The 17,040-nt window shown below is 44.3% G+C and overlaps 1 protein-coding gene and 1 pseudogene across 5 annotated transcripts in view; one reads left to right on the plus strand and one right to left on the minus strand.

Annotated features, from left to right (window-relative positions):
- Positions 1 to 17,040, plus strand: part of TPK1 (thiamin pyrophosphokinase 1) — a 492,286-nt gene that overhangs the window by 128,644 nt on the left and 346,602 nt on the right. The gene's annotated exons all lie outside the window — the stretch shown is intronic.
- Positions 15,494 to 15,935, minus strand: LOC311515648 (small ribosomal subunit protein eS17 pseudogene; annotated as a pseudogene). Its single transcript has one exon. The product of its transcript is annotated as a small ribosomal subunit protein eS17 pseudogene (transcript).

Below are 17,040 nucleotides of genomic sequence, written 5' to 3' on the forward strand. Positions count from 1 at the left end.
ATACATTTGTCATTACAGTGTATATAAAGAGAGAGCTCCCAAGGCGCCTGCTTTTTGGACATCTACTGAAAACTCAAACATTGCTAAAAATAAACCCAGAAAAATGAAATTAGTAAACCCTGAAAAACAAATGCCGAACATAAGCTCTTCACTAGCGTTTCATCTGAGATGCATGTCAGTATGTTTATATACCCTGCTGGTTGGCCCTCTGAAGTGCTCCTTCTAGTGAATTAAAGATACTTGAATTACCTGAGGAGCCTTCGGAAGTTAGCCACCTAATTCCCAGAGGATTATTTTTAAAATCCAGCCCAAATCAGTAAATAACATACATAGAACAGTAAAAATGCAAACAATTCTCAATTCATAACATTCATTCTGCATTCATTCTAAACTTGTCAAGTTAGAAAATTTTCTTTAAATATGTAATTTCAACATTATTTATTAAAACCACAAGAAAGTGGGTAAATATTGAACATCATTCACACTTGAAGCTAGAATTCTTTGCTACCTTCTGTTACATTTGCCAGCTTTCCTTGACACGTTACAAATAGTAATCTATACATATTATTTATCTTTTGCTAAACTGCTACTTAATGCCAAAGATAATACACCTGGTGAAAAGCCAATACATTGAAAACATTAGTCTGATATAGGACTTATTAATAAAGAACTAAAGGAGGGTAATATAATTAATGCTAATTGTAGGCGTGTGGCCTTCTGTGAGGCATTCCCCTGTGGTAGCCCTGCAGGTTGTCCTTTCACCTTATTTTCCATCAAGGGTCCCCAGTAACTCCATATGAGCTGATATTCAAGGCTATTAACATAATTTATTCACAAAACCGTAATGTAAAAGTCCATAACCTAAAGTCCCAAACAGAGTTCACATCACCCCCTTGCAAGTGGTCTTAAAACCTGGCTTCATTCTCACCATCCTGGTGTCTTCTGCCTCACCTGGACTCTGTCAGTTCTCCTCTGTCCCTCTGCCAAGACAGCCAACCCAGCTCTTCCTTCTAGGTGCAACCCCACTTTTTCCAGCGGGAGCTGCCACAGCCTTTTGGATGGGAACCTCACCTGGTTCCTCCAGGGCCCAGGTCTCTGGAGAGGAGATATCAGGGCATAAAGTCCCTCTCCTGCTTTCCCTTCCTTCAGCCCTCTCTGGCCCTTGCTTCCGGCTCTCCAGCTTAGAGCCAGCAAGCACCTCGTCCTGCTGCTGCTCCTGCCTTCAGCCCTCTCCAGATGTGGCTCTCTAGGTTGTGGATGCCAACCAGCAAATTCCTCTTCCTGCTCTCCTGCCATTGCCCGTTCCCAGGAACCGCTCTTTGGCATCTATCATCTCCTTCCCCTCTTGTGTCTGACTCCTGAGTTACTCAGTCTGCTCTAACACCCTGGTGTCATAGCCCCCAGATTCTGCCCTGCCCCCTTTTAGTTGGCCCAACTGGGAGCCCCTCTCCTGGAACAGGAGAGCTGAGCCCAATTTCATTTCATGGGCCAGCAACCCTGTTATACCAATCCACATGGGTTTATGGAAAATAAATCTTGTCATATTAACTTGATATCTTTTGTGATGAGATTACAAGTTTGGTTGATAAAGGTATTAGTGTTGATATTATAGACTTCTGGAGGGCATTTGACTTGATACTGCATGACGTTTCGATTAAAAAACGAGACAGATATCAAATTAACATGGCACACAGTAAGTGGATTAACAACAGGCTAACTGATTGGTGTCAAAATGTAATTGTAAATTGGGAATGATCATCAAACAGCTGTTTCTAGTGGGGTATGTAGGCTATGCTTACAGGTCGGGGGACTCTGAACTGGGAAGCAATGACTGAAAAAGATGCGGGGGTCGTGGTGCATAATCAGGTGAACGTGAGCTTCCAGTGTGACACTGAAGCTGAAAGAGCTAATGCAGTCCTTGGATGCATGAACCGAGGAATCTTGAATAGGAGTCAGAGAGGTTATTTTACCTCTGTATTTGGCACTGGTGCAATTGCTGGTGGAATACTATGTCTGGTTCTGTTGTCCACAGTTCAGGAAGGATGTTGATAAATTGGAGATGGTTCAGAGAAGAATTGCAAGAATGATTAAAGGATTAGAAAGCATGCCTTTAAAGTGATATACACAGTCTATTTAGTTTAACAAAGAAATGGTTAAGGGGAGACTTGGGTACAGTCTAGAAGTACCATCCAATGGCTGGAAGTTGAAGCTAGACAAAATCAGACTGGAAATAAGACGTACATTTTTAATGGTGAGAGTAATTAACCAGGAACAATCTACCAAGGGTCTCCATCACTGACAATTTTAAATTAAGTTTGGATGTTTTTATTAAAGATATGCTCTAGGAATTATTTGAGAGAAGTTCTATGGCTTGCGTTATATAGGCAGCCAGACTAGATGATCACAATGGTCCCTTCTGACCTTGGAATCTATGACTATGATTAATCAGATCACAGAGGGGTTGCAATCTAGGACACGTTTAAAAAACACCTGAAAAATAGAGTCTTCTTCTGTACACAGTGGGTAGGACGTAGACCCCTCATGAATCAGGTGGTTCCGAAACACATTTATGGCAGTAAGAGTCCTCTGGTGAAGAGCACGTGATTCCTTTTGAGTAATAAGTTTACATGCAGGCCTGCATATGTGATGTGCCATCACTGTTCCCTCCCAGACAGCACTAGCAACATTATTGAACCTCTGAACATGGCACAGTTTTACAACTTTGTACAGTTTTCTTATGACTTATTGTACCAATAAATCCATAAAGTTAACAGAAAACAAGCATTACTAGCTTTCTATAAGCGTTTTGAATGTTCTGAGACTTTTTTGAAGGTTAGAAAGTAGCTCAGGCTTTTGCAGTTACCATGGAGTCTTGCAGAAGCACTTTCCAATAACCTTGTTCAAAAATCTCAAAACATTTAAAACAGTTATAGAAAGCCAGGAATGCACGACTATCAGTCCCATGACTGCAGGCCCTCAAAAGTTCAAAAACCGTAAGTCAGGCCCCCCAAAATCTTGACTTTTTGTTAAAGATTATGTTGTGGATTTTCGTTTGTTGGTTTTTGAACTCCCCCTGCCCACCTTCAGCTTGAGTGTGGCAGTTAGCGTTGCCAACTTTCCCAATTTATTGAGTACAGTGATTTTTGTCTCCCGCCTGGCAGGAGCTCTTTCTGGCTGGCTGAAGGCGTGTAGAGCTTCCAGCTTCTCCTCAAGCCCCAGCATTCTAATTAATTCTGTATTCCTCCATATTCGGTCATGCTCACCCAGCTCTACATCTGCCCATCCGTCAACCTAGCAATTTGTTATGCACCCGCCCATCAGCCCCTTGCTCCCCAAAGCACTTCTGCAGCACCAAGCATTCTTCACCCCTCTCTCCCAGGTAGGGTTGCTAGGTGTCCAGTTTTCAACTGGAATGCCCTGTTGAAAAGGGACCCTGGTGGCTCCTTAAAAGTCCAGTCAGCAGAGCAATGGGGCTAAGCCAGGCTCCCCAACCCCCTGCCCCAGCCCTGATCCCCCTCCCGCCCTCCGAACCCCTCGGTCCCAGCCCAGAGCACCCTCCTACACCCCAAAGTCCTCATCCGCAGCCCAACCCCAGAGCCTGCATCTGCAGCTGGAGCCCTCACACCCCCCCACATCTCAACCTTCTGCCTAGCCCAGACCCCACTCCTGCACTCCTCAGCCCCGGTCCAGATCCCTCTCCTGCACTGCAAATCCCTCATCCCCAACCCCACACCAGAGCCCGAACCCCCAGCTGGAGCCCTCACCTCCCACACATCCCAACCCTCTGCCCCAGCCTGGAGTCCCCTCCCACACCCTGAACCCCTTATTTCTGGCCCCACCCCACAACTCTACTCCCAGGCCTGTGGGGCAGGGGAAGCTGCAGCAGGGTCTTCCTCTTCTTCTCCACAGGTATGGAGAGGGGCAGCTCCAGAGGATTTTCACCCTCCTTTGCCCCTTCTTAGGTCTCAGGAGAGCAGCTCCAGTGCTGCTCTTTATTCCCCTTCCCAGGAAGAGTGGGGAGGTGCTGACCCGATGATTAATGGAGGGGTGCGGAGAGAAAAGTGCCATCGAGACCTGCTGGGGTCTCTGCTCCTTCCCTCCCTCCTCCTGTGAACATAGTGTTAGCTGATCCCTCTCCCCCACTCCTCATCACAAACTCTTCTTGGCTCCTCGTAGGCAGAGGTAATCCTTCTTTCTTTCTGCTGAGTCTCAGTTTTGATTATCTTAATAATTTCCCCACAGATAACACTCAGTATTTTAGAACGATTTTGACTTAAACACGAACTCCCCAGCAAACCTGGTGAGGAAACGTTTCTACGGATATTTCATTGAATTCAACTGCATTCCTCACCTACTTAAAATTAAACACGTTCTTACGTGATTTGGTAGCTCAAGCCCTCTACCCTCCTACCCTAGTTAATCTGAGCAGATAAGACTTTCTCAGAAACATTGACTGTCTAGTAAGTCCTGTACATTGTGTTCATGAGCAACGAGCATTTTGGTTCTCACCATAGACTGACAAACTGGTTCACAGTCTGGAATTGAAAGGGAAGTGCTATTAAAGCAAATGATCTGTTTTTTTAAGAGAGGCTCCATAGAGAGAGAGAGAGAGAGAGGCTAATACTTCCCCAAGAGAGGACAACCTTCCCAATCTTTGTGTATATTAAAAAAGGGAATTCAAACCACCTTTCGCTTTAATTACTCTATATACATTGCTGTATGTAAATTTATACAGGAAACAAAACTGGGCCCAACCCCAAAAGCACAAATCATTTTAAATAGATGATTATAATCCATTCGATCAAATGCCTTTTCCCAGTCAAGAGAAATCCATCCCCAAATAGACACAAAACTATTTAGAAATTTAAATTATGTTTTAAAAAATAAATGTTTTCCAAAAATAGATCTGCTGGGGTAGGAAAGTACGTATGTACAGCCAAGACATAAAATGTGTTGGTCCTTTTTCCAACATTGCAATGTAAAACCTTAACTATGACCTCATATTTTCCCCTCTACCACATGACTGATCACACATAACCAGTGTGCGTGTGGCCATGCAGACTACATTTTTATGTTACTGAGGTTCTAGTCAAGACTGCATTATCGTGCAGACTAAATTATTGTGTTGTGTGCAGTGTGTTTCTTTGTGTAGGAGGTGGAAGGGAATGCACTGTGCAGGGCAGAGACTGCCAGTGTTTAATGTCATGTGTAATGTGGTGCTTCACGTGTGTGCATAAGAGGTGTTTTGTAACTTGGCTTCTAATAACATATGTGAGCAGGTTTTACCCTTAGCAGTTCTTTATTAAAAAATTATTTGTTGGAATTGGAATTTAAGCATTCATTTGGCATTATTTTAAGAATCTGAGCATTTGTTGGAACTGGTATTAAGCATTTGAAATTGCTTTCATTATTTTAAGAGTTGCCTCACTAAATCCTCAACCTGGCCTCACTGTCTCCAACCTTCAATGTTACTGAATACACTTCTTAAGATGAAGAAAACAAACTATAGTACACTGTCTTATTTCTACTGTTGTTATCGTAGGTAAGTTGTGTTTGATTTTATTTGTGTGAATTCACACTTAACATACACCCAGGAACTTGCATGATTTATTGACAGATGCTTGATTGGATTTACTCGTGGCTTCAAGAAGTTTGTTGTCACAGGAATGCTTCATTTCTCCTGGTCCAGAGAAAGACCTTGCAATAAAGTATTTAAAAAGCTGTTGTTTTTAGTAAGACCTACGGAAGAGCACTGTATTGTTTTCTCCCTACTTTCTCTGCTACATCAATTAACTACCAAACTCTGTTCTCAAATGTCTGGTGCACGTTTCCACTGATTTCATTAATGAAGTAAACAAAGTAGAGCCATGAAGGCTGGTGCTCCTTTAAAAAGATGAGAGAAAAATCAATGTGTGTTAAGTGCAAAAGGACAAGCTTGTGGTAGGTGAAAGAAACTATATTTTCAAACTACTAAAAAAGTCAATACCAATTGTGCGAAGGTAGAAAATAAAACCTTTGTTTAAAAGTGAACTTTCAAATTGTCTTGACTACTAGCAGAAGAAAGCACTGAACAACCATGTTCTTTTTTTAAAAGAGAGAAAGAAAAGACTTGTAATTCAGCATTATTATGAGAAACTTCCTTTGTAAAACCTCTCTAATCTAAAAGAACACTTGCACATCTTATGCATAATACTTAATCAGTCTTTTTGATGTGTGTACACTGATTTTTGTTCTGGTTCGCTGATCTCATTAGTGCTTATTGACAATAAATAAAATCCATGGCTGAGGATCATAAAGGAAGCTTGTATAAAATAATATAAATGTGCGCAATAACGAAGAAAAAAATTGTTTTTGAACACCCAGGATTGCCTTGTTACTGCGTATTATAGATTACATTAATGTTTTATTCTATACATATTTGTCATATTTCCCACTGTATTGACTGTTTTTTAACAGAAGAAAGCCATATAGTTTAGAAGAAAATAAACATCCTACATATTGTGATTTACTATTACGCGGTGGAAATCCATGGAGCTATACCGATCTATACCAGGTGAGGATCTCACCTTAGTAATTGTTTTGTTGCTGTTCGTCCCAACTCCTGAATGTTCAACCCCTTGTGTATATCTAGCATAACATGGTTGCTGTGCTGTTGATTATATTTCACGTATAATTTTTCTGTAACAGATACATTCCCAACTATATTGATTTAAATGACCATACAATATTATAGTATTTTTAGTGGTTCCCCATGATGTTTTTGTATTGTAAGGGTTCTGTTCCCTCCCAGGAATTTACATCATAAACTAAAAGGAATACATGGCACAGAACTGAATGGATAGTATGCAAAATACTGGAATGTCCATTCAGGAATTAATAAATCACAGTCTGCATGTCCAGGACATACAGAGATTGGATTGCAGACAACTGGCTATCTACTGAAAAGCCATAAACACATCTCTCCCTTCCTCCCACAACCATCCAGCAGCGATTTCTTTGGGGCATCAGTATAAAACTGACTAGGAAATACAGATTCCACTAATTACAATAATACTGTATCCTGTATACTTTAGGTGGTTTTCAGAGGTGTGTACTCAAAGAAGCTGAATATATCAGCAGTGCATTTAGGATTTGTGTATAACACCTATTAAAGCTCATGGGAATTATCTAGATTAATCTCCAGTGTATCAATTGATTGATCAAACTGAATTCTTATATCTTCTGATTATCAAAGAATCATAGAAATGCATGGCTGGAAAGGACCTTAAAAGGTCATCTAATCAAGCCCCTTGCACTGAGGCTGGAACAGGTATACCTAGATCCAGTATTTCTTTTTCAAGTGCTTGCTCATGTCGATTCCATTCTAGGTGTGCACACGCCCATGTGCGCGGTCATCAAAGACTTTTGCCTTAGCGGTATCCATAGGGCCGGCTGTGGTGCCCCCTTGAGTGCTCCGCTCATGCATCGTTATATCAGGTGCCGCCGGCCCTATGCCCTCTCATTTCCTTCTTACCACCTGTGGTGGTTAGTCAAATCACCTTTCCTTGCATAGCAAGGGCTAGAGGTTTTGTCTCTTCTGACTTCAAGCCTTAGGGATTTAAGCACTGTGTGGACTGTAACAGGTCTATGCCTGTAGGCGACCTCCATAGCAGCGGCCTCAAGTGCTTGGGGGAATCGCATGTGAAACACAAATGTCGTATTTGTAAAAATTTTCAAGCCAGGACTCAGAAAGAGTGGGATATTTGTTTGCAGGCTCCCCTCAAGGAGGCTGCCCTTCATCCAGCTTCCGACCCGACCCGTCAAGACTCACCTAATACCTCGGCCTCAGTGCAAAACCAAAGAAGTATGGCTCCCCAGTACTGGCCAAGAGAGGCCATGGGGCAAAGGACCCTGTTTGGGCTGCCCTGCCACTCCGGAGCCACGTAGACATGTCTCCCCGATCGGGGCCCTTATCCCCTTAAAGGATCCACCACCGACTCCCGGGAGCGGTAGGGGACACAAACTTCTGGAGATATCAACACCTTCCCAAGCTCCCCTAGCGCTGAGAGAGCAGAGGCCTCTGCCCGTGCCGCCAGCACTACATGTGCCGCAGGAAGCAGCAAAGGCTCCCTATGAGGTCAGCCACTAAGTCAGCCACTAAGACCCCTCAGGGGGCAGTGGAGCACTGCCGATCCCCTGAGACAAGGCAGCGCTCTCCATCTCCACGCCGCAGATCTCTGGTGTTGCAGCCCAGATCCTCTGAGGCTCGCCCTTGGTCACCAGCACCTGGTCCACGCCATCTCGACGCGGATTGCCTAGTGGGAGGTGCTGGTCTTCGTTATACCAGCACCATTCGCCCTCCCACCGGTCGTCCTCTTGCAGCAGTCGGTCGTCTGCCCTGTGGGTTAAAGGACACTTGGGCTACCCTTTGCTCGCTGGGCATGCATATGCCGCAATCTGCATGGAAGCAGTTTTGGCTGTCCCGCTGCCAAGGCCTTGGCAGCCTCATCAGGGGTCTGCAAGGAGAAGGGTTAGAGACACGAGTTTTAGTTGTTGCCGCCTTTCCTCCTCCTGCTCGCCCACACAGCCCGGCCCGGCAAAGCATCCTGGGGGCTGGAAGCACTCATTTTGAAGGTGTACTCACGAGTGACACCCAAGTCAATTCCCTGGATCCACCTTGTTCTTTCCTCGACCATCTTCATTCCTACTGTTCGGCCTGGTCACAGGTCACCTTGGACCGCTGGGTGTTGGACATAGTATCTCAGGGCTATACCCTGCAATTTTCGGCCGCCTCACCCTCCCATCCCTCTTCAGGGTCCTTCTCATGAGCAAATCCTCATCCAAGAGGTTGAGAACCTTCTTCACCTTGGTGGGGTGGTGAAGATCCCTCGGGACATGAATGGAAAAAGGTTCTATTCACACTACTTCCTAATCCCGAAAGCAAAAGGGGGCCTCAGATCCATTCTGGATCTGCGGTGCCTCAACAAGTCTCTCAGAAAGTTGAAGTTTCACATGGTCTACCTGGTCTCCAACATCCCCTCCCTGGATCTGGGAGACTGGTATACCATCCTTGACTTGAAGGATGCTTACTTCCATATTCCAAGGTCACAGACGTTTCCTCCGTTTCATAGTGGGTGGACGTCATTTTCAATTCACAGCACTGCCCTTTGGCCTCTCATCGGCCTCGAGGGTATTCACAAAATGTATGGCGCCAGTGGCTGCTTACCTGAGACATCCAGGTCTTCCCATATCTTGACAACTGACTTAACAAGGGCAGATCTCAGGAGCAAGTGCAGAGGAGTCTCGATCTGGTGTGTTCCACCTGTCGCGACTTGGGCCTGTTAATAAATAAGAAAAAATCCACCTTAACGCCTGTCCAGTGAATAGAATTCACTGGGGCGAGTCTCAACTCCATGCGAGCCAGAGCCTTTCTTCCGGAAGTGCGTTTTCAGGCCATGTTGGACCTGATCTCCCAGATAAAGAACCACCCACTTACCATGGCTCACACCTTCCTTCGGTTGTTGGGCCAAATGGCCATGTGTACATATATGATCAGCCGTGCGTGGCTCTATCTCTGGCTTCTGCAAGTGTGGCTGGCATTGGTCTAAATCCCCAACAGGCACGACCTAGACTGGGTAGTGAGGGTCCGGACCACATCAGGTCATCCCTCGATTGGTGGTTGGATTCCGGGTTGGTGTTGGAGAGAGTCCCCTTCGTGATCCCGTCTCTGTTGCTGACCCTGGTCTCCAGTGCTTCAGACCTTGGCTGGGGAGCCCACCTGGGTAAGCTAAGCACCCAGGGCTGCTGGTTATGGAAAGATCTAGCCCTCCACATCAATGTCAGAGAGCTCAGAACAGTTTCCCTGGCCTGCCAGGCTTTCTTGCCCCACCTGAAGGGCAATATGGTGCAGATCCTGATGGACAATACCGCCGTGATGTATTACTTGTTGTTGTTTATTCCAAAACCCAGTTTGTGCATTTTAGATCGGGGTGGGGGTGGGGGTGAGGGGAAAGCTGTGCATATCTCCCTCCCACATTGAAAGAGAAGGCGATTTTTATGAGCTTGGGCGGTACAGATCTCTCTATACAGCACAAGACAACATTATTATGGGTTTACACCCCAAAGGAGGTGTGCATGTGAGTGCTGGGTAAATCCCCGAGTGGAATCCTCCCACACAGAGCTGATTTCAGTCTGTGTCTGCAGCTGGGTGTGTCCTTACCTGTGTGTGTGCCAGAGAAGGCTTGAGGGCCTGGCACAATAAGGACAGGGTGAGGAAGCCAAGGCTGGTGTAATGGGCAGGCTCAGTGGGACACCAGGACATCAGGTGCCACCACGGACAGCAGGAGTCCAACCCGTCACAGAATCGACATGAGCAAGCACTCAAAGAAGAAAAATGGTTACCTACCTTTCGTAACTGTTCTTCCAGATGTGTTGCTCATGTCCATTCCATTACCTGCCCTCCTGCTCCTTTGTCAGAGCAGCCGTCAAGAAGGAACTGAAAGGGCATAGGGCTGGCGGTGCCTGATACGCCGACGCATGAGCGCGGCACTCAAGAGGGCACCAAAGCCGGCCCTACAGATACTGCTAAGGCAAAAATCTCCAACAACCATGCACGTGGGTGCACACACGCCTAGAATGGAATGGACATGAACAACACATCTCGAAGGACAATGGTTACAAAAGGTAGGGAACTGTTTTTTATAGTTACAGAATTTTTCCTAATATCTCACCTGAATCTCCGTTGCTGCAGATTAAGCCCATTACTCTTGTTGTACCTTCATGGTGAACAATTGATCACTGTCCTCCTGACAATAGCTCTTAACATATTTGAAGACCATTATCAGATTCCCCTTGAAGTCTTCTTTTCTCAGGACTAAAAGGTGCCCAGTTTTTTTTAACCTTTCTTCATAGGTCAGGTTTTCTAAACCTTTTATCATTTTTGTTGCTCTCCTTTGGAGAGCATAATACTCTTCCTAGAAACATCTTAATGGGCTTTTTTTTTTTAAAGGCTGAATCAAGCTAGTTAAAAAGAGGTAATGATGAACAAATGAGTCTGTAAACTTAATAGAAACCTATCTAGTGACTCAGTAAGGCTAATCTGTGTAGGAAGCAAGTTTAATGGATGTGGGATAAAATAACTAGCTCCCAGATGTAGTATTAACTCAGCCAGTTCTGCAGACCTGCGGCAAATACAACTTAGAGTGAATGGGGGAAATTAAAGGGTTGATGCTTCCAACATGGCTAAGGGGGATCATGCAGATCACTTTGGTAATGTGTGCCAAGGAATTGTGACCCCCTACACCTTGCAGGTACAGTGGGAGAAGCTCCAACTTCACTGTCTTTGTTGCCTTCCACAATAAAACTATGCAGCATGTTGTCTATTAATTAACTAAAAACAAAAAAAACATTGCTCTTCTATGGCTGGCCCTGGTGAGTCTCAGCAATGCAGTATATGGCTAAATAAATCATTCCAACCATGCAATAAAATAGTAATAAATATGGTAATATAAGGGATAATCAAATATGCTTAATCCTCCTAATTTGGGCCAAATACTAAATTTTAATTATAACAGTGTATAAACATGCACACAGTTGTACAGCGTAAAAAGAAAAAAAGCACAAAATAAAAATAAGACCAAGTACTTATATCCAGGCCTAACACAGCTCTTTTCTCTTTATTATGGCCAAAGCACTAAAGACGTCTGTAGTCAAGGTTGTGTGAAAGTTTCCATTGCAGCCTCTTGTTGATGGCTTATAACCTGCTAAAACTTTCATCTTTTGAGATGAAATTTTCAAGGTTTGGTAATTGTATAATGATGATTTTAAAATTAAAAAATAACTGAACAAAAAGGTTCAGCTCTGTTGGAATACAAGGAGAGTGAAAAAATACATTTTTCTCATGATAATATAGCATTGATTCCTCTATCCCTCTCCCCACTAAAAAGCTCTGGCATTTAAATGGTTGAGGATAAGAAGTTTAAATTCAGTGGTGAGGAAAAAGGTCTTTGAGTGTTCCACAAAAAACCTGGTTTTGTTTATAAAGAGCACTTTGTACATACGCAGTTCACGTGCTATAAATTGTTAGTTTTACCAGTGTTCTAAATGAAAAGTGAGTTGCACATGGAAGCGTGGTTAACGTAGGTGTTCAGTGTGTGAGAGATGGGACTCTGTGGATGCTAAAGTGCTCAGAAAGCATAGATGCTAAAGGAGCCACAGATAGTGTTCAGGAAAGCAACTATGAGTATCAACCACTCTTGCAGAGCTCAGGAACAACATAGGAGTTTATCTACTGTGGTATGGGATTTCTGAGTCGTGCAGGAGGGAGGAGCTGCTGTGCTCAGGGAGAGTTGAGGATGAAGGTAAAAGAGACCTCATGCATAGAGTATGAAGGGGTGGACGACATAAGAGGCTTTAACTCCCTATTTCATAAGCAATGTGCAGACAAACTTGTCTCTAGGACTCAAGGTATCTTGGAGTAACTTCACTTCTATTTGCCTAACTGTGGGCACAGATCAGGTAGCCAGAGGCACCAGTCCTCGGATTTTGGCCTGTAATTTATTTTGTAGTGCAGTTTTTGCCTGAACAATTAGCCCTGTCTAGTAGAGAGGCCAGGCCATTTGCAAATTGTAGCCCTTTAGAAAATCTAGCTCTGAATGAGGCAGGGGTCCTTGTAGACGCTTGTCTATGTGGGGTGACTGCTGATGTGGAGTACTTCTCCTAATATTTTTCTATCCCATACAGACTGTTACTGAAGGGGCCAAAAATGCATTAGGGATCTTGCTTTCTTCTTTGGATGTTTTTGAGAAGCTATCAGAACAGATGTATAAATCTGTCAAGGAAACAAGTAGAAAAAACCCGGTAGACAGCACTACAAGGGAAACTGATGCTCAAGCTGGCATCTGTCTCTAAGGCAGTCCTAAGGCACAAATAAACGTGTTCTTGAGGTGTCAGCTTCATTCCTTGCAGCACTAAGAGAGAGTCAGAATTCACATTCTCTAGAACCTGGTCTTAACAAAAAAAATCTCCAGTCCAGGTCCAGGCTGAGTGATGAGATCAGGGCCACAGGTAGAGCAGGAGACTATCTAGAACAAGGGAAAGATTGGGTATTAAAGGCTCTCTGTCCGTGGTGATCCTAGCAGAGTTGCATGTTGGAGAACATACTTTAAATGGCAGGAGCAGCAGGCTGGCTGCAGAAAGGAAGAACCTGGATTCTGTGTTCCTCCTCTTAGGGTGATGTCATGTTATGCTGGGTTGAAGAGAACGGGCGGCAGGAACAACATTAGCTGTGGTTGTTAGGCACCCATAGACTTCGTGCCATGAGGTGCCATCTACATTAAAATATATTAGTTACATTAGCTCATTATTAGTTTATGGTTATATATACATTAAAATGTAGTATTAATCATTGTAATCATTAGTGAACAGTAGCAGCTGAACTGTTAGTCAATGTTTTGCCTTGTTTATCTGGCTCTCTCTTAGTTGTCTTACATCATTTGATCCAGCATAAGTCTTTTTTAGGTGTCATGTAGTTTGTTTGACTGAAAGAAAAACGTGTTCACGGTATAAACTGCTGACTTGTCACAATAGGTAAGGAGACGCTTCAAATGCTGCTGCTGGTTTTGGATGTAACAATGTGCATGGCATGTTGGAAGTTTTCAGGTTGCTTTTTTTCCATTAGTGAACACCATTAAACCACTATACCTGCTCTGCAGCTGGAATGTCAACTATATCCCTGTTTCTCTTCTGGGTTTGGAATTCTTGGGGTGGAGATGAGTAAAGCAAAGCAGAAAGGGGTTATGGGAGGATTTGACTGTAAATCTCAGAAATATTTTCCAGGTTTGTTACTTAGTAGCCATTACTATATGAATTACTCTATTCATACTGGGCCAGGACAGAAGTTTGGTTGTGTAGTATCATGTGCTTCAGTTTTGAAGAACATCTTAAAATTATCTACCCCTAGTCCCTCGAATTACTTCTCCATCTTGGGATGCCAAATCTTCACTCCCTCTTCCTTTTGATCCTTCCTCAAAACACATCATCCATGAAGCCTATCTCTGTTAATCCATCATCATTTTATTCACAAAAAGGAAGCAAAAAACCTGCTGCACTGTTATGGATTGGCTTCACCTTCTGGTCTTATGGCATTTTGCATGTCTGAATTACTGTCTATTGGTAAAAAGAAAAGGAGTACTTGTGGCACCTTAGAGACAAACCAATTTATTTGAGCATGAGCTTTCGTGAGCTACAGCTCACTTCGTCGGATGCATATCGTGGAAACTGCAGTAGACATTATATACACACAGAGACCATGAAACAATACCCCCTCCCACCCCACTGTCCTGCTGGTAATAGCTTATCTAAAGTGATCATCAAGTTGGGCCATTTCCAGCACAAATCCAGTTTTTCTCACCCTCCGCCCCCCCCCCCCCCACACAAACTCACTCTCCTGCTGGTAATAGCCCATCCAAAGTGACCACTCTCTTCACAATGTGTATGATAATCAAGGTGGGTCATTTCCAGCACAAATCCAGGTTCTCTCACTCCCTCACCCCACTCCAAAAACCCCACACACAAACTCACTCTCCTGCTGGTAATAGCTTATCCAAAGTGACCACTCTCCCTACAATGTGCATGATAATCAAGGTGGGCCATTTCCAGCACAAATCCAGGTTTTCTCACCCCCATACACACACAAACTCACTCTCCTGCTGGTAATAGCTTATCTAAAGTGATCATTAAGTTGGGCCATTTCCAGCACAAATCCAAATGTCTACTGCAGTTTCCACGGTATGCATCCGATGAAGTGAGCTGTAGCTCACGAAAGCTCATGCTCAAATAAATTGGTTAGTCTCTAAGGTGCCACAAGTACTCCTTTTCTTTTTGCAAAGACAGACTAACATGGCTGTTACTCTGAAACCTGTCTATTGGTAGTTCAGCCATATGTTCCTTGGGGCAGAAGAGTTGGTGCTCAGTGCTTGCTGAAAAGAAGGCCCGTCTGGTGTGTCAAATTTGGCCTCTACTATCACTAGTCAGTTCTGAAAATGTAGGCTCTTACCTCTGCTATGTTCTGTGCAGCACTGACCACGTGATTAATGCTCAACACTGAACTTTGGCCAGAGCGCTGTTTATGAAAATATTCTTCCTAGTGTTTGATTATCAATAAGTGATGTGGGAAGCAAGCAAGCAAAGTTGTAAAAAACAGCTTTATAAAATGTGAGCAGAGGCCAGCATTACTCAGTCAGGTTCTGCTGTTTCATTCCCAGCCACCTGCCCCAACTTTGCATTTCTGAGCTTTTAGTCCCTCTCCAGTCCAGGTCTCTCCCGAAACCTGATCCCCTTTCCTTAGTTCCACATATTATATATTACAAAATGAATGTGCCCTTTTAAAAAATTCAGTGTCCTCCTTGTCAAATCTGAAGTTTAATATGTTGGCTACTAGAACTCTAGCATCTGTGACAGGGTCAGGCCAGATGGCTATAGGAGAGTAATTTTTTTTTTGGGGGGGGGGGGGAGGTTCCCATGTTTATTGGAAAAGTGACAGAACAGCAATGGATTCAGATAGCTCCTCTTGGTGTTTTGAAGTTCATTCCCACAGTAGGCTGCATGACCTACAGGTTGGACAGACTGCCAAAGTCCAGCAGCTTCAGCATTTCCTTAGTATCTGGGTCAACTTCAATGATCTCCTGGTCAAGGTCAGAGACCTCAGGGACATAGTTATCCCTCCTCTCTCTCTCCTCTTCCTTCAGTTTGATGGAGATACCTCTGACAGGCCCCCTCTGAATACGCTTCATCAGATGGGTGACATACCCAGCTATCTTGTTGCGCAGTTTCTTGCTAGGGATGATGGCAATCTCTTCACACATCCGTTTGTTCGTGTGGAAATCATTCCCTAGCCGGGTGTAGTATTTTTCAATGATGACCCGGGCCGCCTTTTTCACGGTCTTTGTTCGCACACATTAGCCCCACGCTAAGTAGGTCCCTTTCCCCTAGGTAAGGTAACAGGGAGGGTTATAGAACAATCAGGAACCTTCTGGAGACAATTAAGACAAGCTGATTAGAACACCTGCAGCCAATCAAGAAGCTGCTCGAATCAATTAAGGTAGGCTAATCAGGGCACCTGGGTTTTAAAAAGGAGCTCACTTCAGTTTGTGGTGTGCGTGTGAGGAGCTGGGAGCAAGAGGCACGAGGAGCTGAGAGTAAGAAAGCATACTGTTGGAGGACTGAGGAGTACAAGCATCATCAGACACCAGGAGGAAGGTCCTATGGTGAGGATAAAGAAGGTGTTGGGAGGAGGCCATGGGGAAGTAGCCCAGGGAATTGTAGCTGTTGCACAGCTGTTCCAGGAGGCACTCTAAACAGCTGCATACCACAGGGCCCTGGGCTGGAATCCGGAGTAGAGGGCAGGCCCGGGTTCCCCCCAAACCTCCCAACTCCTGGTCAGACACAAGAGGAGTTGTCCTGGACTGTGGGTTCATGAAAATGGCCAAGGTGAGGGCTGCTGTGAAGTTCCAAGGCAAGCAAATCCGCCAATAAGCACAAGACCCACTAAGGTAGAGGAGGAACTTTGTCACACATCATAATATAGCTTTTGACATTTGTTGGCAAAGCTGAGTTCTGATTGACTGATTGGGCCTTTGTGTGTATGTGCATGTGTTTGCATGTGTGGTGTGGGGTGGGGCAGATTGTAGTTGTTTAAATCGCAGTGGAGCAAGTGAGTATGACATCAGCCCTTAACACCAACTCTTCTTGGGCCAAGCCTGGTTGATACTGAGGAGTTGACTGATGCTGGTGGCTACAGTCCTGGCTCTATTCCTGTGCTTGGCTGATGTTGAGGATTTCTCTTTTGCAGCTCTAGAGCCCTGGAGGACCATAGTCCCCAAGGACCTGTTAACACAAAAGAAGCAGGATTTGATCTTCTTATTTGCATAATTGCTTTCAAGACACCTATTACATAAATAAAATGGGTGAGAGGAAAACCACAATAGAAAACCTTTTGTGATCTTTTCATTGCTTTAAAATGCACCAATAACCGTTAGTTGCAAAGGCAGCCTTTAGCATCTG

This window comes from Lepidochelys olivacea, assembly GCF_965140295.1.
Source record: "Lepidochelys olivacea isolate rLepOli2 genome assembly, chromosome: 2".
Lineage (NCBI taxonomy): Eukaryota > Metazoa > Chordata > Testudines > Cheloniidae > Lepidochelys > Lepidochelys olivacea.